At 40.2% G+C, this 23,723-nt stretch overlaps 1 long non-coding RNA gene across 3 annotated transcripts; it reads left to right on the top strand.

Annotated features, from left to right (window-relative positions):
- Positions 1-1,561: 1,561 nt before the first annotated feature.
- LOC113951171 lies at positions 1,562-15,043 on the top strand. Of its 3 annotated transcripts, XR_003529070.1 has the most exons (5): positions 1,562-2,046; positions 2,735-2,819; positions 3,931-4,016; positions 9,502-13,605; positions 14,981-15,043. It is a non-coding gene; the product is annotated as an uncharacterized LOC113951171 (long non-coding RNA). The 3 variants fall into 3 exon arrangements; XR_003529069.1 differs by having other exon boundaries at positions 9,502-15,037; XR_003529071.1 differs by lacking the exon at positions 3,931-4,016 and having other exon boundaries at positions 9,502-15,037.
- Positions 15,044-23,723: the final 8,680 nt, after the last annotated feature.

Consider the following 23,723-nt stretch of genomic DNA (forward strand, 5'->3'; position numbering starts at 1 on the left):
AAGCAAGGACAGGTCCCCATATTGCTGGAGCACTAATGTAGAAGTGCTGAGGCTTGTTCTAACCCCAAACACGGAAGTTTCTCAATTGGTTTTTGAGTGGTATCATCTTGGGGAAAATATGGGTAACTGCAATGTAGACAAATGCAGTTTTTGAGAGCTACTCAGTTTTGTGTGTTACATGGTTTGAGTAGAAAGTAGGAGAAAGGCTCTACTACTAAAAATATGCAAATATTAAAAATAGCCCTTGGTTTAAATTTTATGTCTCTGATTTTTATGACTTTAAAGTATTTTTCCTTGCATATGTCAATGGGCCAAAATTCCAGAGACTTGCTTAAAGCAGGATGTCTAGTACAGTTTGCTTTTAGCCATGAGAAATGCTCATGTCTGTGGGTATGAATGGGTTAACACACTTACAAACAGTATCTTGCAGGTCATTGCCATTTCTCTCTGCTTCAGCATGTCACCACAGTAATTCACACTCTGAAATCTTAAGGCTATAGCTGCAAACGTGCTGCAAACAGAAGCTTCAGCTGAACTGTCTCTGAAATAATGCTGATCCTGAAAGAGCAGAGGGATCCTTGCTGATCCTTACAATCCATGAGATACCTGACTGATTTTGTGTTTGGCTTAAAGTGAGGATTATGGTGTTGATTATCCCAAAGCTAACAGATCGGATAAACCAATCATGGATGGCTGGATTCATAATTTCTGGTAGCCCTTTAATCTGGATCCTTGGAGATGACAACAGTGATGTGCCCAAAACAGGGTCATGATTGTACTGATGTTAGAGCCAGGGTACCAAACTTGACATTCTCCCTGCTGCCTTCTGCACATTCGCAACTTCTGCTTTTCCTAAGAATATTTTGTAAGTTAAAGGCAAGTGCTCAAGGTGCAGGATTTGCTACCCTTTGTAAATCAGGAGCTGAGCATTTACCTGGTAATTCTCATGTAGGCTTTTCCAAAAGTATTTTTATGAAAGCTTTTAAGCACCATTGGTTTCACTTGATAAGAGCAGAGTGTGATGCAGGAGTAGGATGCAGGCATCAGGATCACACTTGGAAAAGTCATACATGAAGAAGGAGGTACTGAGGAATTTTAGAGAACACTTTCCAAGGAGATGTGACATCCTCCATGGATGTGGCACCACTCTCTGTGAACCAGGCTTGACATAAGTGATGCAAAATAGATTTAGACCACTTTGGCCTCTTGTGAAGGACATATGAGTCTTGCACTGTCCTTGGAGCACAAAGCTTGAGTCTTCCAAAATAACTGTCCACTAAACAAAAGTGAGGGAAGAAGGATGCTCTGCCATCTGCTATGTAAGTTAAGAATTTATGAATTTTATGTGATTTTTGGTTACTGTCACAACTGAATAAGCATTTTTGGTGCTGTGTGTATGGTTTTGAACACCTTCAAGTAAGCAGCTTCTGACTCCTCTGATTTTATTGTAGAGTATTTCTTCTCTGGAGCGTGTTCCTCTCTGTGCAGAGCGACCTCAGCCTGTCTGGGTGCCAGGGGAGTGATCTCCATCTGTTGAACGCTTGTCAGGTGAACTGCTGACCTACACTGATCTAACACCCTGCAACACCTGCGAGCTGCTCAACAGTGGCCACCGGGCCGCCGAATGACACGGAGCAAGATGCACCCGCAACAGCTTGGAGGAAACTGTGTCAATTTTTTATAGACTTTAAAATGAAATATGAATAAAACTCCTTCTGAGAGCAGTAAAGCTGGAAGCAATTCCAAGCCTTCCTTGAGCAGAAAGGCTGCTCTGTTTCTTGACTCCCAGACGCGAACACTGAAGCGTTAGCCTGTCATCCACTGAGCACTTCAACCACAGTAAAGGATGCACCTGGGCTCAGAGGATCAAAGCTCTGCTCAGTCTTCTCAAGTAGGATATTCTGGTATTTCTGGTGCATCTTGCATATGTAGAAACAGCAAAATTTCTCTTGGGGAACAGGCATCAGCACAGAGAGGGGACAGATGGTGTTCGATACGGAGACCGAACTACAGCTCGATCTTCCCAAAGAAAGTGGGTCCTGCAAGGTAGGAAGAGAGGTTTTAAATGAGACAGTGACACAGAAAATTGGAAAATGAATGCTTTGGATATGGGATCATTCTTATGCCAAGAGGGATGGGGTGGTTTGAGGATAGCGCATTGGGCATGGAAAATTGGTGTGGGGAGAGCTGTTGCCAGAGGAGCTGGTGCAGAGATCACTGCCTTTGAAGACTTAATAACTCATTTTAAACAAAAGTGCAAGTATTGGTTTAGGTAAGTTCCATGTTTTTCACAGGAAATTTTTTTTCCCAACCCACCCTGCTAGCAGATGTCATTCTCTCAAATGAGAGTTCATAAACCTTTCAGGAAACTTCTGTTTGATTTTCAGGCTTTTTTATGGTATGTTGAGACATTTTTATTTGCCGTGCAATTGTTCCTAGTGTAATTGTTCTCGCAATTAGAAAAGATAATAGATTAAATGATAGCTACAGGTTTGAGTTTACTGTGTTTCAGAAGATTTCTGTTTATATTTTTCCTTCAAATTTTGCAATTTAATTTTTTTTAAAAAGAGCAGAATCTAGGGGGAGTGTTTCTTTATCACCAATTTCTCCAGGTGGTCTGTAGTAAGAGTGGGTTGAGGATGAGTTTGGAAAGGAAACTAATATGTTCCAGGAATATAAAATAATCCCTAACTTCTCCAAGTCAAATTCATTATACCCTTTTTTATCTTTTCAGAGCAAGGGAAGACATCAGTTAAATTGTCACAAATAAGCCCCAACTGTTGCAAAACAGCATCTGATTTCCTAGATTAATCTGAAAGGTATGTTTTCAGATTTCAGAACCCTCTCCTTAACCTCTGTTCCACAAATAGCTTTATGCTGAGATGAAGTGTAGACAAATGCACAATAGAACTTTCTAACAAGAACTGCTGAGGGGTGTGTGCTATATCCTCTCATAGCAACCATAGGCCACAGCTCAGCTTTGGAGGCTGACTGGATCCTGTGCAATGGTTTCCATGGTTGCACAGGGTTTCATGTATCCAATAACATTAATATTCCAGTCCTTAATAGAATAACTTGTACAAAGGCAATTTTTTCCTCTTTATTTCCTATCTTAAATTATTGCTGCATAAATGATTGAATGAAGTTATAACATGAAAGTTATTCTATTAAAACTTAAAATGTTGTTGAGACTGTTTTAACATGAGCTCAAGCATCCAGTACTTATGTAAGCAAAATTTCAGGTGCCTCCTGAGTCAACACTGTAGGATTTGGCTGGTAAAATAATGATGGGTTTTTTCTTTACCAGCTTGTTTGTACCATTTATCTTAACAAAAAGTTTGATTGTCACTAAGAAGTTAAGTATACTGTCAATGAATGGCTGACCATTTTTTGGAAGAAGATGGTGTGAGACTGAGACTTACTGGTGGGAGCTCGGTGATAATGTGACTTAAATTTTAAGCCCAGTAAGTTAGGTTGAATCAATGAAGAATTGTTTTTTAAGGGAGTGCCGCCTCCTGTGTTTTAATACTGAGTTGGAGGTGATTATTGTCCTTGCCTTTTTGTGTCATCTGTGGTTTTGAAAGGCTCACCTCTCTTGAAAGTTGTCTGCTACCTCATTTTTTATGTCCTTCTGAATAACCTCAGCTGTTAATTGTGGTAGCTATTACGAGAACATTTCAGAACCACACCTTAGCCAAGTGTGAAAGAAAACTCCTCAACAAACATTGATGTCCTTGGCTAATTCTAATTGACTGGGACTTTCCTACAACTTAAACCCACAAGTGCTTGGGCTGTATGAACAATTCCTTTCAAAGTGCCAAAAACTTGCAGGTGCTGTCCTAGTTCTGGGACAAGCTATGGCTGAATGAGGGGCTGGATCATGGGGAAACCTGGCTGTGGGCACTATGGAACTGTCTGTTTGATTTACAGGAGAAAGAAATATTCTGGCAGTCCTACCTGATGTTTCAAGCCTCAGTGGGTACATCCAGCCCTACTCGAGCATGGGGTGTAAGTACGTAAGTACCATAGAATAAAATATGCAGAGGTCTTAAGAGAGCTCTTCAGAAACACAACAGAGAGCTTAAAGAAATGGACCCAAAGTGTTTGACTTTGATATTTATCATGGTTAGTTGCTGCTGAGGTGTAATCAGTGTTGACTTCTGGCCTCTACTCTTCAACTGAAAGCTTGAGAGAGCGCATAGGACTCTCTAAACCTCCCCGTGATTTATCTGAAGTGTTTATTATCTGGCTTACAGATGGGTATTAAAGCACTGTTTACAAAGAAGATCTCAGTGTGCAAAAACGTAACATTCTTAGCTTGCGTAAACTATTGTTTTCCCACTGAAGTCAACCAGGTTTCCTTGTGCCATTCCCCAGCAGAGGATCTGCTCTCCAATAAGGATTAAGGATATTGTTCTTGGCTGAGTCCATGAATATTTCAGAGTGTGCTGGAGCTGGGTTCTGAATGCATTCATTCACAGATCACTGTATAAATGATCAAAGGAAAGGCTTCTTGATCCTGTATGTAATAAATCCTCTGCTTTCAGGTTTACTGAACTGGAGACTATCATAGAAATACTTGTTCCTCACGTACAGATCAGGAAGCTGGAGTCAAGTATTCCTCCCGTTGGACAAATGCCTCTGGAATTCCATGAATTGCTTGGCACGTCTGACAGAGGAGGGCAGAAACATCTCAGCCTTTGTTTACTGTACAGGCTACCTGCATGGATCATGGCTTTGGGGACATTCTTGCTGCTTTAGGTCAAATAGTGGTAGAGGAAGATGAGCATTTACCTGAAAATCTGAAAAAATCAAGCAGAAGGAAAGGGGATTGATTTGAAAAATCTGAATTAAAGTAATTTTATTTCTAAAAAGTAGAGGAGTGGTAGCTTGCTAATGTGGAGGATTTTTGTCTGCTAGCTGGGCCTTCATCAGAAGTATCTATGGCCAGTTTTGCACACAAACAAGTTATGTTTGTGGATTTTTAACACCCTGTGTGTTGTCTCCCCTGTGGAGGGTGTATGCATCTTTTCCATTCAGAATCCAAGCTGGATGAATGAGTGCAAACTGGGCTTTTGAAGTTTTCAGGGGCTTTTCAATCACACCATGTCTTTCTACATTTAACTGACATATCTAATAAAAAACAAGTGCCAAAATCTGAGAAATTAATTCTCGAGTTGCTCTATGCATCTCTGCTAGCCTATGTATCACCCTTCTTTGTGCAGTTGTTCAAGAGGCTAAAGGAGAATCCTGCCCTTTTGAATGGGAAGTTTGCCAGCCACATCAGTTGGGACAAGATTATTGACTGTCTGAGGCAAAGCTTAGAAGATAATTGTTGTGTTTAACTGTTAATTCTTTAGCACTATCCCAGTAACTTGTTGATGCATCTAAGAGTTGCTTGATGTCTATATATACACACACCCACGCGTGTGCACTCACCCGCCTTTGGGAATTCCCATGCCCTTGCTAATATGTATGCAAAAGATTCCCGGGCTTTCTTATTTGTAAACAGAAAATGTTTGGACTTATGTCCCGATAAAGGGAGATACTACAAACACAACATGAAGCTGCATTTGTCTCTATTTCAGCTTAGAAGCTCATCAGCTTATCCTTGTGCACTTACTGCCACGGTTCAAGATGCTGAAGATGTAAAAACACTGAAGTAAAAAATAATGTTTCATATTGCTAAACCCCTGCTACAGGGACAGTTCACCCATTTGGAGAGCTGTGCACAAACCAAGACATCCTTCACTCGGCAGGATCTCTATGATCTGGGAATTGGTACCTGCCTCCTGACATGTCTCATGCCAAGAGACAGGTCTATGAAGTCATGGAGCCGGGCTGTCTGCAATCAGGACTGCTGTACTACATCCAAAGCAAGCTTGCCAGTCAGCAAATGCTGCATTAATCTTTCAGGGAGTGTTTGTTTTGCTTGTTTTGCTAGGCTGAGTTTCAAGCAACTGATAATGTGTTCCTGAGCAGTTCTCCTCTTGCAGCCCATTTTTCAAAAAAAAGAAGTGTGAAGACCGAAGCTCCCAAGGTTGGATGGAACATGGGTTTGAAGGGTTATATGTGATCTTGCTTCAGTGTGTGAGCTCACGGTGCTTTTGAATGCATGTTAATGCAGGTACATTTGGGACAGTGGAGTTGTGGTTCTTTGAAGTCTGATTTTTAAAAATGTACCTTGGGCATGGTCCTTCTCTGTTGGCACTAATTCTTCTTGTGGAGTTACCTCACTGCAAATGAGATGTCCTTAGCAATAGTCAAACCTTCAGACTGCTGAAGGATAAAAGCAGAAGGCCTCTGACAAAAAAGGGTTTAAAGACACTTTATTGTTCACAGGTTTTTAAGTATTGAAATATCTGGAATTTTGGGAGGTAAATGACAGTGGGTCTGGCTTGTTCTCACTTGTACCTGCAGTGTTGCTGCTCTGTCAAACTGCATCACTGAAGTTACAGTTCTCACACACTGTTAAAGGCCCATCCTTCAAAGTATTTTTACATTCAGCTCCTCTAAGCAAAAAAGGAATTTAGATACCCAAATAATCTTTAAGATCTGAAAAATTCAAGTGTGATTCTGGAGACTCTTGTATGTGTAGAACCTGTAAATATGAGGCACTTTTCTGGACTTCTTTTGGTGGCTTTTATTTTAAGAAACTCTGCATTCTTTGATGACTTTGCAAAAAAAAATCTGGCAACATTTCCACGAGTGAAGAGAATTTCAACATCCATAGTGAGAACAGAAAGATGCACTGTGATCTCGAGGTCTTTTAGCCTGCTTATGTACTCCCAAAGAATGTGATTGGGTAGTCAGGCTGTTACAAAATGATGATTTTTATGGTGTTGGGATAACAAAAATCCAGTGGATATTTCATCAAGATGCACATACATCTTCCTGGAAACTTTTGCTAAGCCTTTCCTTAAAGTCTGTTCTGCTAAGAGTACTCCAAAGGTAGTACTACACACAGCAGTACTTCTTTTAAGTGTATTTTTGATGACAGTATATACGTTCTGCTTAAATTTAAGATGAGAATGTACTTGGAGAAGGTTTTGGGTTGGGAGAGAAGGGGAATAGTTCAGTGCTTTACTGTTACTCTAATCTAGTTCCTTTTCCTACTCACAATATAGGTGATTAAAAAGGAAAAAAACATATATGTTTTTAAATTCGCCAGTTTGAGGGTTGTTTGCACACATTTTTTTGTTTCTTTCTGGTTTTGAATTATGTTTCTACTCCAAAGGTCAAATTTCCTGGTTTACATATTGGTTTGGAAGGACACAAGGCTCATGCAGACCTGGCACACAGCAAGCAGCCTGGTTGCATGAAGAAAGCTGTCACTCTTCGTTACCTGCTGCCATGACAATTCCCTTGATACAGGAAAATATTGTGGTATTTGACTCAAAATTTATTGGTGTGGTAACAGGATAGTTCCTCCAGGATCAAATAAACATTATAAAACCTCCCTTCCCCAAATCAACCTCTTAAATTGGATACAAGAAGGTTGGGCACCTTGTATTTTGTTGTGTAGCTCTTTGTGAAGAGCAGCGTAAATCCTTATCATCAGTCTGCAGTTGTTATATACAGGTGTATATATACTGTAGAATGCCCATGCCCTGTTATGTAGAATACATAGGACAAGGGGAAAGGACCTCAAGTTGTGCCAGGGAAGGTTCGGGTTGGATATTAGGAAAAATTTCTTCACTGAAAGAGTGGTCAAGCATTGAAACAGGCTCCCCAGGGAAGTGGTGGAGTCACCATCCCTGGAAGTGTTTAAAAAACGAGATGTGACACTTTGTGATATGGTTTAGTGGTGTGGGGATACTTGGTTGAAGGTTGGACTTGAAGATCTTGCAGGTCCTTTCCAACCTTAATGATTCTGTGATACTCTACAGGCTGCTGACAATAGCCTGAATCCTGTCCGGTTCCTGGTGATCCATTCCCAACATGGAAGGATCACAGTGCAGGCAGTGTATGTTGTGTCAGATGTGACCTGAACTGTGGGATGCAATACAATGCCTACAAAATACAAGCATTATTTCTCTTGTAAAACTTATCCTCATAATCTTCCTAAGCAGCGTTTGATTCTTCTGCATGCATCCTAGAAAAATTATTAGATGTTCTTCTGAAAAAACCCCCATATTTTCACATCTTTTGGAATTTCTGCAGTGAAAGTCTTCAGACTTCAGGCTGGTTACTAACAGCCCAATGTATATTTGAGGGTGAAAAAATAATAATGTCACTTCTTTGGAACGTGATCTAAAGTTCACTGAAGTGAACGAAAAGGCTCCTGTTGGTTTTAAGTGGATCCAGCCTTTACACGGTGAACAGAAGACGTGTGTCTCTTCTGCTTAAATCTGAAAATGTTATTGGTAATTTGTGTTGATAGAAAGAGCACATGGTAACTTCCTTTCTGCATTTATATAACAGGAGGCAAAAACCTCAAGTTTGAAAACATTGAGGATGCAGTTGCCTATTTCCAGCACGATGAGAGACACAAGCAAGGATTGGTTTTAATAATATTTGATGGAAGGCAAAGCATTAGACACTGGTTTCCTGTTAGGTAATGGATTTCTGTTGCCATCCCATCAATAGATGACAACCTGCCACTCCTGGTGAGCAGTGTCAACTTCAAGCTTGCTAAAGAGAAGATGGTTCTTGCTGAAACACCTATGTTGATGTTTTATTTATGGGGTTTTTTTCAAGTGATTATTATACTCTCACTAAAACCACCAAGCCAAGGAGTGCTGGTGGGATTATCAAGGAATCCACTGCAGATGGGCCAAGCAGGTGTGGCAGCCTGGGGAGGTGACAGTCCCTGGTACAGCTCAATAATGGAATGACTAGTGGTTGCTTTGGCAGTGCTGAGTTCATGGCTGGACTTGATGATCTTAAAGACCTTTTCCAACTTAAACAATTCCATGATTCTATGACAAATGTTTGGGGATCAGGGGTAAGTTGTCTACAGAACTGACAATGCACTGCTATTGCTCCCCTGGTGTGATGAACAGGGTTCCCTTGGGCTGGAATTAATAAAAGAGTAATAAGAGAAAAGCAGCAAATGGCTGCTACAATGATCTGTGACGGACCTTGTATTTTTAAGAAATCTCTTTGTCAGTGTGTTTGCAAAGGGATCTCTTCTACAGCCTTGTCTACAGCTGACATTTTGGAGACGAGATTCTTCAGGATTCATTTAAATTCATTTTATCTGATATTTATCTAATCTTTGATGCTCAAATAAGTATGGCGCTTTTTTTTTTAAATGACATAGCATTCATAATATTATGAAAGCCATGTACATTATTGCATAATAGGAAATTGTGCAGGAATGAGATGGCTGGAGCTGCTCATCTGTAATAACACAGTGTTTCTTATGTCCAGTTCCTGTTTTACATGAATGACTTGATTAAAATCAACAGAGTTGCTCTGGATTTTCACCAGTATTAAAACAGGTGAAAGCAAAAGCAGGAAGACCAATTGACTTTTTATTTTTCTTCTTTTCTTTAGGTATGCTGCTTGAATTTGCTTCTTTGCAACACTTAAACAAATATAGAAAATGAATAGAAATATTAAGACACTGGAAAAAAACAACATCAAAATAGAATTTTTATGAACTGATGAGCTGAGAGTTGAGCTGGTACCGACAGAGTGGGATCAGTCAGTGGTCAGATACCATATGCTGGATCTCCATATTTTTCAGCCATCTTTAAGACTGATTCCTTGTGTTACATGAGCCAGAGGGAGCCTGGAACTACACAACCTGTTGTTAAAGAAACTTGCACCATCACTAGGCATCAGCTCTACTCTCCAGAGGCCCAATCTCCAGACAATCAACTCGTGTGCTGTTAGTGCTTTGTTTCTCTCACTTCTCCTGTGTACATATGAAACTGTCGAGCTGAATTACACTTTATAAGGTGATAGGGAAAAGATCTAACATTTATTTTTCCCTCTTACTAATTTTTACAGTGTGGGTAAGCTAATTTTTACAGCCTAAAAACCCACAAAGCAAAACAAGTCCTGCTATTCTTGACATCTTTCAGGTAAACAAGGAAAGCATTTGACATCATTTGCAATTATTATCATGTTTGAAAAGCTCTGCTTTCATAAACAGATGAGGCATGACAACAAATGATGCTTATTGAAATCTAAATTTTTACATTAAATACACCAAATGAGCACAAAAGTAGAATTTAAAGCATAGGCAGAAGTCTGGGATCACCTTCCAATTCCCATTTCCCACTGTTTTAAGGGGGAGTTGAACATTGTGCAGCCTCACGGTAGAGAACAATGTTCCCTATTAGTGCAGATACTTGAGATCTTCTCTATGATTCTTGAAAAGGGGGCCAAAATCAGTGATTTTCTTAGTGTTTCACTGAAATTTGTCCTGTATGGACACCATTACTTTCCAGCATGTAAGCCTTTTTGATAATGGACAACGGATTTCCAAGACCTGCTCAAGCTCCTGGGTGTGTGTTCCCTATGGTAGAGTGTGCTCACTTCTGATTCTTCAGAGTAAGAGATTTGCAGTTTCTGTGCCAAACCAGTCAAACCTCACATCTCATTTCATTCACTCGAAAATGAAAATTGTGAGCTGTACACAACACTGGTGTTTCTGTTCCCTGCCAGCACTTCAACCCATCTGACAGGAAAGTTCCCTCTATGGAGCGTTTTCTACCTTGGTGAGTTCTTTCCATGACATTGCTTGAAAAATCCAGGTTTGTCGATTCCTTTGTTGTATTATATGCCCTGCAGCTGGTTCCACACATTTATTGCCTGACTTCTTCCTATAGTTTTAAATGTTCTTTTGTTGTACCATTTAGTAAGTAAGTCCCTGCTAAAGTCAGAGCATAAAGCTTGTTCAAGGTGCTTACATTCCTTGAAAAGAGCCAGGCAAGCATTTTCTCCACAAACGAGAATTATTCATCAAATTTATTCCACCTGGGGTTTGTATGTGTGCGTGCAATCTTTGTTAAGTATTTTAGCAAATATTAAAATCCCAGGTAGGTTAGGGGGATCAGCAAAATTCCTGCTAGTATTAAATGAATATTTGTGCAGGGTGAATTTTGAGTGTGTTGTGTAAAGCTTATAATGCTTAAGACTATATTCTTCTGCTAAATGGTTAAACTCTGCCCTAAGAACAATTTGTCTAGAACAGTAAGAGAGCAGAAAAGAAGTGAGTTACTTGTAGTGAAGAACATGCAACCATAGGGAAGGATTATTTGGGAAATAATAATAGGCAGTTGAAGTCTTGGAAGCATGCAAGAGACTTCACTACTTCCAATAGAAAATTGTTTATGGAGAGAAATAAAGCTAAACCTATCCAATTTTTTTCAAGTAGCTCTGGTAACTTGTAAGGTTTGTGTCAGACTCTAAGTAGAAAATTATCACCAATTATATTCCAAAGAAAGCAATAAAAGCTTAGTAAGAGGAAAGCAATGCTGAAGCTTCTTCAGTCAGCTCAGTAGCTTTAATTGCTATGCTTTTTTTTCTAAAGGATATTTTTAAAACTCCGAGCCCATTTTCTTTTCTGTGGAAATATTGCAACTCATCTACAGTGTTTTCTTTTTGGTTCATCTTGTTCTTGTCTTTCTCAAACTTACACTTTAGCTGCGTGCCTCTGGCTATTAACCCTGTGGATTTCTTTCAAATATGAGAAAGCTTGATTCTATGAGCCTCAAAAAACACCACAGTGGGAAAACATCCCACTTAGCCCTTGTTTTAATGTCAAAGGGGAAAGCACCTCTGTCCCCTTATGTTGTTGAGAAGGCACAGCAGCTTTGCTTCTCAGTCAACAGCCTTGGACAGACAGATAGCCTCATCTTTCTTCTATTTTTTGTCCATCTTTCATACCAGCAGGCAGGAATTTCTCCTAAGAAAGAGAGAATGTTCTTCGTAAGCTTATGCCCCATGGACAGTTTGTGGTTTCCTAAGGGCCCTACACTATCCTCTTTATCTCACAGAGGATACTGGTTGTAGGAGCATAAAACCTTCCTGGAGCAGGCAGATTAGAAAGGTTTTCGTCCCCGCTGGAGTTAGAGGCCAAGGGAGATTTTACTCAATGGAACGGGCTGCGTTTTACCATCAGTATGGTGTGAAGAAATATATCATTAAGCTGGTTTTCTACTCACTGCTTTGATCGTGGTGGCAGGATGAAAACATCTCACTTGGTAGTATGAGTGTTCTTTCACCCAAATTTAGTCTTGCAAGTTGGAACTCCACAGCCTTTTAAGCACAAGCTTTTCATCAGAGGACTGGAAATGGTTACTTGTGCCACTTAGATTCCAGGCAGTCCTGTTAAACTCTAAAATAGGGACTGGCAGAGCCTTTGGATCAGCTGACACACATTTCAAGCTTTTAAATCTGCAGGGGGAGGAAGATTCCTCCTATTCCAAAAGCACAGACACACCTGCTGAGTATCAGAGAACCTCTTCCAGGCCCAAATGCAGGCAGGTTTGTAGGTGGAAGGGTTGGATCCTGGTAGGGTTCCTCTGGATGCAGCAAAATAAACCACTCCTTCACATTCCCATGAGGATCTGAAAGTTTTTTCTAGTTAATAAACTTCCTCTGTCCAATTTCATTGATCTGCATGGACTTGCCAAGGTGAAGGATCTTTGTTTGCAGGCTTTTAAAATCAGCTAATTTATTTGGGTTCTTTCTTTAAAGTTCTCCGCAGCTGATTATTACCCAGAGTCTCAAAAATAGACCCACTGCTTTGGGATTTGGGGGGAAAAGTGAAGCCTATATCTTATCCGTAACTGTGTAATGGTGTCTGAAAATTTGTATTTTAAAAAAAAAATGTTTTAAAAAGGAGCCTCATGATTTTGGGAGGTTGGATCCTATGAAGGCACAGGGAAGGAGGTGGAGAATTCAAGGAAGACTGTGGCATAAGCTTTCCCTTCTGTTACCTGGAGGCACATTTAAACCAGCTGTTGCTGTATTAAAGAGGGGGTTCTTAAACATCTAAGATATACGTTTAAAAATATGATATATTTATTTGGACAATATATCTGAGTGTTTAGAAATAGCACCCTCTGCTTTAAATCCTTCTCAAAGGTAGAAACGACTGGAACTTTTTTCTTGCCATCTCAGCTGGCAACAACCCATGTGATAAGGACACCATTACTCCTCGTACAGGTGAGGAATTCCCAGGGTTTGGTGTCCTGCTCCACCAGAAGCTTTGGCCATGGTGCACAGTCTAGGTTTGTGCTGTCTCCATACCCTGATGTGGATGTCAGTCATTAAACCACTTCTTTTGCCCACCTCCATCTGGCAGAATGAAGCTGAGGGACCAGGTCCCATGGTAGGCGTTAGTGAAACACCAGTGAAACCAGTGGGACTGCTGGTGCTAAATCCAGAGCCCAGAGAAATATTTCAAGTGGGAGCAGCCAACATGATCAATTGAGACAGTGGGCAATGCAGGACCTCAGCTCTTCCCTTGCTCCCCTCCCCTCATATTTATAGGTTTCTAATTTCCGCTGGATAATGAATATCACTCTTCATTATAATTATGTTAAAAGGTACCAGCACGATGATTCAGAAACCCTTGAAGATATAGTCATATTTTCAGCAACAGATGGATTTAACACTGCAGATGGAGTGTTAAGAGTGCAGGTAATAACAAACTCAGCAATGTACTGTACTGAAATATAATTGGAAAGTATTAATCATATATTGGTTACTTCAGCTTCACTAAGTAGATGTTTAATTTTCATCAATCTTTTTACCAGATTCCCGGAAAGATTTCTGCGTAGACAGAGTGTGGCTTCTAGGTGAAACGATTGCCCAAGTTATTAATGACCAAGGCTTTGATCTTGCAGGCATGTGCCCACGGCTTACCCAGGCATGCAGAATAAAAATCATTTGTGTTAATAAGGCTGTCAGAGGGGCCCCATTCATATGGCCCAAGCTTCAACTGGTGACTAGTCAGTAGTAAAATCCAGACCCTTCTCTACTTGGAGGCTGCTGGAAACCTGCCAGCAGGAATGGCTGGCTGCAGGATTTGGGGCAGAACGCAGCAATTTGAAAAGCCCCATTTATAGAAGTGAACCATCACTCTAAGCCTTTGCAGGACTGGTAGTTAGCATGTAGATTAAACAGGTTTTCTTTTGCCATTCCTTATTATTTTCTCTAAGTACAGTCCTTTTGGAAATATCTACATCCAGAGAAATGTCTGCTCTGTTCCCATAAACCCTGTCATCTTGCTGGTTTTTTACTGCGCCTCTTCTTAGAGGTTGTATTGGAAGTTATTCAGGGGAGGTTTTGCTCTGAGCAGACCATGCAAGACCAGGGTAATCAGTGATGCCTTGTTGCATACCATGACTCTAATTCTTTAATTAATGCTATTTATAACTAGGATATCATCTGTAGAATCAGAAAGTGGTCCATGCTCCAGTGTGCCAGCTGGGGACATGGGGAACAGGGACTGTGGTAGGGAACAATTCCAGCTCATGCAAAAATCTATTTCACAGCAGGAATATAGAAGATAAGTTTTGGTGATAATGGAAACATTACTCTTTTGAATGTATTTCTGTGGATGGTTTGTGTTCACATTCTTCTCTGTGGGCTCAGGCAGCTGGTGAAGCTGCGTCTCCACTGATTTCATTACAAGCCTTCTTTTTCCTGGTGAAAGTTCATAGCCATGGTATTCCATGATGACTATGGACTGATCAGACTTGTAAACAGCAACATAAGCATTCAACAGCTAAATTTCAAGTCCAATGAAATGCTTTGGCTGAATGCTTTGGTCTTCTCCCGAACTATTTAATTTTCTAGCTATCTGTGAACCTTGAAAATGTAAAGAAAAACTGGAATTCTCTCTGGAAAGTTGACTTTCACTTGATGGCACAATATCTTTATCTTGGCTGATGAGGAAAAAAGATTTGCTAATAAAATCCAACATGACTGAAAATAAAATTGATCATGACTAGAAACCACAGGTGAACATGTTTAATAATGCAAAATTAATGTGCTGTCTACTTTCTGACAGGCATTTTTACGCCAGAGAGATACAAAGAGGTACTGATCGATTGACCATGATAATCAAATAAAGGTCTGTGAGTATAAATGACTCTAAATATGGTGTCTCTTTAGGGGTACCAGTTGAGAGGACTTGTTTCTAACACAGGTCCCACATGTCCATACTGGTAGGATAGACTTCATCTGACTGGCAATGTGTGAACCCTCATTAGCTCTTTTTTTTTCCTTCCTTACTTACAAAAATTTGTTGAATCAAATATTATTTAAATTGTCAGGTGTCTTGATTTTGATGTAAATAGTATGTTTTAAAACTTGTTCTGCATTTGCAGCACAGAGTTCGTTCTGCTTGGGAGAGGTTCAGTCTTAGCTTTCACCAGCAGGACAGGACATTTGGTACTTGTTTGTGAGAAACAGGTGGGTAAAGCGCTGCATATACACGTAATAATGTAATTTAATACAAATTAAGAAGCTGTCTAGATCTGTAGAGAAGATACTCGGAGGCAATAGATTCCTTTTAATAAGTCATCTCATACTTTGCTCAAAAAGGCTTACATTCCAGCTCAACCAAATGGCATTGAACAAAGGGGTGTGACTTAAATCACTGGGACCTGTGAAAGCTGCAGAGCCTCTGTTGCCTCCCCATTGTCATCAAGACTTCTACCTGTCCCTGTTTGCCCTGCGTCATCTCAGCATATGCTGCTTGATCTTTCCAATTACTGTGATGATGTTTTTAATTTGTGATTCATGACAAAGTGCTTTGGATGAAAATTGTAATTCAAGTAAAATCACGAACCACATGCTTTATGAAGGCATTTTATTTGCCAGTTCAGGCTGTGTGAAGTTTGCTGGATGTATCGGAAAATAAAGGTAAGTATCTTGTACTTCAAAACTTGATAAATTATTGACAAAGGAAAAATGCCCTGAGTTAATCAATCTGATGTTTTTTCACCATTTGTCCCTTGAGGATTTAGATGTAGTGGATTGTGCTTTAATGCTGGTCTGCTCTGATCATTTGCAAGAGAGCAAAAAACATTCCTGCATCTCAACTCCTCATCAGTGTCTGAACTTGAATGAATCGGCTATTGAGATAAAGGAAATGAAATATAAATTGACACCAAGAAAATGTCCTCCCTGCAGCTGCAGAAGCAGCTATGGTTTTCAAAAGCTGATTTTTATCCCTTCAAAGACCAGTATTTTTGGTCACATCATCCTATTCAATAGCCGGTCTTTCTATAAAAGTTTAGCCTAAAGGTACTGTTTTAATACTAGTTTTAAAAATTTATTAAAATAAGTTGAATGAAATATTGTCTTAATTTCAGTTGTCAGTTTTGGCACTTATTTAGAAAGGAAAATCAGAATACAAGCCACTCTTTTTAAATGTTGCTCCTGTTTCTTCCTTGTTCATTACCACAAACACAGCATTTAGTAGTCTCAGAAAGTAATTTAAAAATATAATGAGTATTTTTTTATTCTGAGACTTATAATTCAGTAGCTTGTGTTGCAGAAGTGCTCATGTCTGGGGGTCAGGTGGTTGCATTTGTTCACCTTGGTTTTGTTGGCCTGGAACACACACAACTGTGCAATGACATAACATTGTAACTTATTGCACAGATATCCTAATCAAATACTAAATAGTCTGTTTTGGGAAGTGATTTCAAACCATTTAGATTTCTGATCCTGCACCCTAGACCCCTCTACTGCACTGAATTACCTGGAATAAACTCCTTCAATGCAGGTCGTCCAATTATCCTTCTGTCTTGTGTGGTGCCATTTTTTTGAATGTTACATTTTTCTGGGCAATTTCTTTGCTATACAACTTCCCTGACTTTACTTTGTGCTAAAATACACAGGGGAACATGACACAGTCTCTCCCTGCTCCTCTTCTCATGCATGCTTGGAGAAAAGAAAACATAGTAAAAGACAATCATCTTGTAAAATGCATTCATTATACAGGGGAGATAAAAAGAAACAACTTGTTTGTTGGTATTTTGGAGATGTTTTTGAAGATATCTCCATGCCAGACCTGTTATCATTCAGTTCTCTATCACAGCAACTACTCTGCTGTAGTACAGATATCAAACTTATTATCAAACTTAGATCATTGCTAGGTCTTCTGTAAGTGGATGTCTCTTAACTGCTCTTCAATAATATATATCTACCTTGAGATCAGCTGCATCGAGCATTTGTGGGAGCTAAGTCTTTCCCTCTTGGATCCTCTAAAATGTATTCTATAAGATCCCTTTGGTTTTCTTAATGTTTTTTATTATTATTTTCCTAAAGATGCAGTTTATGTGGGGCATGACAAAAAGTCACTTTGGTACAGCACTGAGACATGCTCAATTTACAGGACTGAATCCTCCATGCAAACATCTTTCCTTACATAACTGATATTTCTTATTTTAATACAGTACATTTTTAAAGCTGAACTTTGAAGCTGATCCCTCTCTAATGCTTGGTGGCACTCCCTAGCTAAACAGAAGCCTTTTATTATTTTTAAAGGATTTGTACACTGTCAGAGGAACAGATGCATCATGCACCTGTAGTCTCCACTGGGAACCATTTTTACTGCTACTGTTTAGAACTCTTCAGAAAATTTTCGAACCAACTTTGTGATGAGAGAATAGATTTTTATGTAAAAAAGCTTGAGCGAAAAGCATCTGCTTTGTATGTCTAGTTTGGTTTTATTTTTTTTGCTAGAACTAAAAATTGATGTGTGTCTTTTGACTTGAGAATTTCTGTTCAAAATACCAACATAGCGTGGAAAAGGGAGATGGAGAAGATTTATCTGAGGACTTGTCAAAATTCTGTCCAGACATGGTGATGACAACTTCTGTGTTTTAGCTACTTATCATAATTTGTTGATGTTTTAGATACTCTTGTTTGATATTTGTGTTCATATGGCTGAAGTAAATGGCTTATTTGGGGTTTATTCCATATTTTGCCATTGGCTTTAATTTTCCAAGACATTGGCCAGTTTTTTTTCTGCTTTATTTTAGGAACTATGGATGAGAGTAATGCGCTGGGGTAAGCAAGGCTAAAGGAGACCCTTTAGCCTTAACTCTGAGGTGCTTAGTGCTCATATCTCCAATCAATCATGAATTTCCAGCATGAATTAAGTGCTACCTGTTGCAGAGCACTGGGCAGACATCATGAGGACATAGAATCATGGAATAATTTGGGTTGGGGGGTAAATAAAGTCTAAATTATTTAGGCTAATAGGCAGTACTGTCACCAAACCAAACAGATTGAAACCACCAATGGAGAATTCAGGCCAGCAATTAAAGGATAGTTTCCATTCAGTAGAGGAAAAGTATTGCAAGTAGCTCTCAAAGAGAGGCAAGAAACTTCAAAATTGGAGCATAGTCTGTTAAAGGGGCTTTATGCCCTGAGTGTTGATGACTGGAGGGTACAGAAGGGGACAATCAGATTTCTGTGTGGCCCCTTCAAAACCTTGGCTGTGATTATCCCTCCAACCTGAATGAACCCCCCCAACACGATAGTTTCTAGCCCTGTTTCCAGCTCTCATATCAGTTTGTGTGTTCTGCCTGAGTGTGATTTCTGGACTGGTGCTCTCTGCTCCTCTCTAGGCCATGGTTCTTGTGCAGGCTCCTTTGCTCTGTCTCTGACACAGGGACAAGTGCAGCGGCTGTTTTGATGAAGCTCTTCCTCCACCTCTGCTAGCTCCTACTGCTGTCCCAGTTCATAACCTGATTGCTGCATCCCTGCCTGCAGATAACCATTGGCCCAAGACTCATGTGGGTACCTTGTGTAACATGATTTCACTTTCATATTTAACCTAAATAACCACCTGCATTATAATTCTTCAGTCTGTATTTAAGCCTGAATTGTTTGGGGCCAGACTGCAGTGACAGGACTTATCTTGAGTAGAATCAAAATTGTGCTGTTTCCCCAGTTGTAAGACCCATCATTTAGCAGGCAGAGACTTTCACACTCACCAACTGGGTTGCATGGGAGCCAGCAGCAACACTCGGCTGCTCTGGAGATGAGTCATGCTATTTTCAAACTATTTGGCTAATCAGTAAATTGAGATCTGCTGCTTTACAGACAATATATAATATTTGCTTTGCCTTTGTGCACTACTTTACATTTTGGATCCTTTGCCATTAGGATTCGAAGCATATAGACTTCATCTAATCCAATTTATCCTGTTCATCTTGGCAGTGCTTGCAATGCTGACAGCTTAAAGAAAACACTTAATTTGACTAAGTGTTTTCAGTTTGCTTCTCAAAATATTTGAAATCATTAAAGCCAGAGTACCCCTGCACTGCAATACACACAGTCCTGACCCACTTCAGCAAGTTAATTACAATTTGTGTGATCCTATGGCCTCTGATTATGCTGCAGGCTGAAGTAGTTTACCTGGTTAAGAAAGGGCTTGATGTTTCAGAATAATTCTCCGAGCTTGCTGCTTTTTAATCTGACTTTTAAAGAGGCTCTTGGAGCAAAAATGAGGCATATGGGGGACTTGGTGAGAGATGTCGTCTCTCCTGCCTCGCTGGGCAGGGCACAGGGGGCTGAGTGCTGAGCTCCCCGTGCAGATGCTCTCCTGCTGTAAGGCTGTTCAACCTATGTATCCCTAGCTATTTGTATTCATTGCTCCCTGCCAGAGGTGAGGCAGAACACAGGGATATAAAGCAGCCCTGGAAGTGCCCTGGTGAGCACAGGTGATTATGAACGGTGGCTCAGCAGCACTGGAGCGTGCCAGTGCTGATGGGGTCACGGGCTGCATCCCCTTCCTCTGCACTGTGCTCTCAGGTCTGAGGGCTTGTCACAAACCCCTCTGTGATGGCATCTCAGCCTTACCCTGCTGCAACCCAACAGGAAGAAATGTCATCTAGGCTTGCTATCAGTGCCAAACACAGATCCCAGACACTTGAGCATGATGGAAGAGAAGGGAGAGGGCACACATGAGAATAGAGCTGGATCAAAAGGATTTATTGGTGCAAGCCGTAATGTGTCATACTAGAGTGAGTCAAGTGAGGCTGCAAATGCCAACATAGATAACATTGAGGCAGCAGAAGCATCAGTATGTGCTAATAAGCAGAAAATATATCCTGAGCTGCTCAGTGCTCTCACACCTTGGCCAGCTCATCCACTGTGTCTCTTCTGCCAGTGCAGGTCACAATAGCTCGCTTAGCTACTGCACCTGAAATTTTGGGAGATGTCACTAAACTCCCAATAGTCTGTGTCTCTTCCAATCTGGTTTGTTATTTGGATTTGTGTTTACTGCACATCGATTCAATTGATTCAAAAATCATGAAATAGTTATCCCAATTTCTTACAAAGATTACATTAAAAAAATCCTGTTATAATTGGCTGATTTTACTGATGGAGGGGACCAGGTGATTCAACGTTGTGGTTTGGTAGCACTGGAGCATCTGTCTGAGATGATGAGGCAGCTGAAATTGCCAGTCATTGCAGGGCAGGTGATACAATCATGCTACAGCAACACAGAGATGGCTTGATTTGGCACATCAACGTGATATAATTGTCCTCTCTGATATGTTTTGTTTCCTTTTAAATTATTTGCTCAAGGCTTCCCTTTCAGAGATGTGTGCTGGCAAGTTGCAATACCGCAGAGAAGGGAAGGTCCAGAGCTGCAGCAGGAGTAAGGAACTTGGAAAAATGCAACTGGTGCGGAAGAGCGAGCAAGGTCACTGGTGACAAGGCTCTGCTCCATCTGTGCAGGCACACTCGTGAGCAGAAGCATTCCAGCAATGTGGCATTTCGTCATGTTATTCCTTTCCTTTTAAATTTCAATAGCTGGTTATTTGCCTGCCTTTGGTGAGGGGACAAAGTCCCTCTTTATGCAGCCACACAACGCAGTTATCTTGTGTAATGGAGAAATGAAATGCAAATTTTTCCGATAAGGCAAGAATGGGGCTTGTCTGGGAAAGAAGGAAGCATTGTCCAGCCATAGGAGCAGAAGAAGTTGGTGCCTCTGTCATTCAGTCCCAAAAGGTAGAAGCCGCCACAATTTGGGAAATCTTCTGATAACATTGACATGAAAACTTTCCATGTCTCCATTTCATATTTCATAAAAAAGGGACAAAAATTGCTTTGCTGTTTTGTGCAATTCAGCAAAGCATTTCAACCTGCAGGTTTTTTTAAGGTACACAAGAAGATGCCATGCCCAACTGTCTACAGAGAACAGTACAAATGCTAAGGCATTATTTACATGGGGTCTGAGCACTTGAGGACTTGGAGACATTCAACTGAGAAGCATGAAAATTACTGAATAAGAAACTCTTTTAAACATCCTTTTTTTTTTTAATCCATATTTCAAAGAAGTGGAAATCTTTACATTAAATGTTAATATTTTTCTTTATCTATTTTTTGTTGAGGTGTGGTACAGAGCAAATGGCTAGTTAAAAGAAAGGCAAAGTAGAAGAAAACTAATGCTGGAGGAAAGACAAACCTCCAAAATATCACTCAGAAATTCATTGTTTCTGTATCAGCACCCTGATAAGAGCAATACTAATGTGCATTGTGCATATGAAGTGCTATTCAGACTCTAAATTAGTGACACAGTCAGGGGACAGTTTAACCTCTGGCATTAGCTAGAACTGGGCAGCGATAGGAGCCAGTGCAGCAGTGCTAATTAATGCACCCTGAGGGGACACAACGAGGCATTGGCCCTGTACACCTGAGACATACTTCTGTCAGCACTGAGGTGCCAATTACTGTCCTCTCATAAAAATAACCCATGTGAAAAAATAACAAAAAGGCAAAATTCCAAGTAATATAGATAAACAAGACTTAGCCATAAAACTATAAAGTGGACTCAGTAATGCATGTCCCCAGTTTGTTAATACAAGGCAGGACAAGCTCTGCTGTAGCTGTCATTATTGAAATGCAGAAGCTTTGCTGCTGGGCTGGGCTGGGCTGGGCAGCAGCGTCTTTGCTAAGCTCATTTACCCCACCTGATCTGAGGCCTGACAGCTCTCAAACACATCATCTTGGAGCAAACTCCTTTGGAGAGCAAGGATGAACATCTCAGGGGCACCAACACTGCCATGAGCATGGGGGTGCCTGGGAGAGGATTTCTGCCCACACCAATGATGGACACAAAAAAACCCTGTTTTAGAGTGGACTAGAAATGAGGAATTCCTATTCTACTTCTAGTTTAACATTAGTAGTTCATTGTCCTTTGTATGTGTTCAGTTTCAATTAATTTAGGAATAAAAATCCCCAAACACTCAGCAGTCCTCCAGCTGAAAACCAAGACGTTACAGGAGTATGTGCAAACTCTTGGCTTCATTGGGTGACCTGTTCTTGATAACTGAGGCAAGGAAGAGGTTTGTCCAAGCTAGATAAAAGCATGTTATTGTGGATTGGTTTCAGCTGATGCTTTTGATTTGGAGTGAATGGGAGATCTTAAGCATATGTTTGTTTGAAATACCCCATGTTGCTAATGAAGAAGACCCCCAAGGACCTTAACTTAATTTCAAAGACAAACCCTGAATTACAGATTACTAGAAAATGCCTTTAGTTGGCTCAAGAAGATCAATGTTGGAATTGATAGAAGTAACTATATATCCCACAGTATGCTACTACTCCTCTAAAAAAATATTTTATTGGAGTTTAATATGGTAATAGTGCATGGTTGTAAGGGGCCCTACTTTACAACTGCCTGGATGGTAGGAGAGAGGAACCATTTGGCAAATCAGGCCAGACCAAATAGCATTCATTTGGTTAATCACCAGCTATTAAAATAGCATCAAATCATAGCAACCTATTTGCTTATAATTCAGTGCACAATTTTCTGCACAGTATATTCATAACTGCTGTACCCAAGCTAATTTTAAATGAGCCAACAAAGCCATTTTCCAGCACTCTCTTGGGAAATGGATCTGTGGACTGATGGATCTCTCTGCTTCTGGGTCTAAGCCCCCACAAAATCTGAGCTGATGACATTGGTGTTTAACTTTGAAACAAGCTGATTTAGGATTCAGAGTATTTTTTAAAGCTTTGTGTGGTTTTAATCTCTTGCACTGCTTCAAGATTCATTTAACTTCCAGTGCCTAGAAGGTTATACACACTATGTTCTCTCTAAACATGTGAACATTCAGGCATCATTGCAGCTCGCTTTGTGAATTCTATTAGAGATAACCTTCAACAGTTACCTGGTAGTTCCTCTCTTTTTCACAATGAATTTGGAAAATGATGAAATCCCTTTTCTTCCAATTCAGGAATATATCAGTAACTTTGATTTTGGTCTTCAAAGTGCTGACCTTTCATTTCTGAGAACTGATAGCTCACTGCTGGAGTGGGAGCCCTTTACAGTTCTGGGAAGCAGAACAGTAGAGTTGTGGCCTGTGCAATGATTAAATGACTTTAGCAGTGAGATGATGAGGCAGGTGAAATTGCCAGTCATTGCAGGGCAGGTGACACAATCATGCTATGGCAACACAGAGATGGCTTGATTTGGCACATCAACGTGATATAATTGTCCTCTGTGATATGTTTTGTTGAAACTGATGAAGGTGTGATAGTAATAAGTAAACAAGGAAGTTTCCTTGTTTGTAGACGTTGTGAACAATGTTGTTTTTCTGTACTGAAGTAGAGCTTGGGATTCTTACTGATGAACTTCTGACCTCAGCAAAAGCTGAGGAATGAGTGGCACCTGTCCCAAATACTTTTTTTCTTAGAAATAAATAAACAAATAAATGGAGAGTTCAGAATTTCTCCTCTGGAACTCTTGGTGTCCTCCTAATCCAGCTTCCTCACCT

This window comes from Corapipo altera, unplaced genomic scaffold (assembly GCF_003945725.1).
Source record: "Corapipo altera isolate COAL_440 unplaced genomic scaffold, ASM394572v1 57, whole genome shotgun sequence".
Lineage (NCBI taxonomy): Eukaryota > Metazoa > Chordata > Aves > Passeriformes > Pipridae > Corapipo > Corapipo altera.